Here is a 713-nt window from a genome sequence, read left to right on the forward strand (position 1 = left end):
AGCTTATCTAACACAATTTTCTCTGTAAGGCACATTACAACCTTCTTGTACTTAGGGACGCTAAACAGCACTTCTGCAATATCCTTGGAAGCCATTTTTAAGAGCAAAATAACCATCAGAAAGCATAAAATAGTGAAAAACATGGCACTAAGTAGATCACAAAAAGGACATCTTATAGTATGAGAGCTGAAACAAGAAGGCAGAGCATCATCTTGTTCAATCTGAGCTGGGAATGTGCACCTCAAGCAATACATCTTTCCCTTTTCTCAGCATGTGTATATCCACAAATGACTGCAAGAGCATCATGAGTATTGGTTTCAGGATTGCAAATTTTAGTGAGTAGGCTAGTTGGGAAATATAGAATCCATGAATAATGGAAATTGACCGTATATGGAACAGGTCAGTAAAAAACAACAATATACACATTTATCTCAAGTGCACATGGTACAGTCACCAGATTAGATCATATGTTATACCACAAAACAAGTTTCAATAAATTTAAAAATACTTGAGTCTACGGCCATGCCACCTTGAACAAGCCCGATCCCATCTGATCTCGGAAGCTAAGCAGAGTCGGGCCTGGTGAGTACTTGGATGGGAGACCACCTAGGTAAACCAGGTGCGGCAGGCATAAAAATTAAAAATAAGGGATTGTAAGCGGACAAGGTCCTTGAAATCTATGAGGTCAAACAAAGGTTGCTTCACCTAAAAAA

At 39.0% G+C, this 713-nt stretch overlaps 1 pseudogene; it reads left to right on the forward strand.

Annotated features, from left to right (window-relative positions):
* The first annotated feature begins 512 nt into the window (after window positions 1-512).
* On the forward strand, window positions 513-631 carry LOC111734894 (annotated as a pseudogene).
* Window positions 632-713: the final 82 nt, after the last annotated feature.

This window comes from Pteropus vampyrus, unplaced genomic scaffold, assembly GCF_000151845.1.
Source record: "Pteropus vampyrus isolate Shadow unplaced genomic scaffold, Pvam_2.0 Scaffold8873, whole genome shotgun sequence".
Taxonomy (NCBI): domain Eukaryota; kingdom Metazoa; phylum Chordata; class Mammalia; order Chiroptera; family Pteropodidae; genus Pteropus; species Pteropus vampyrus.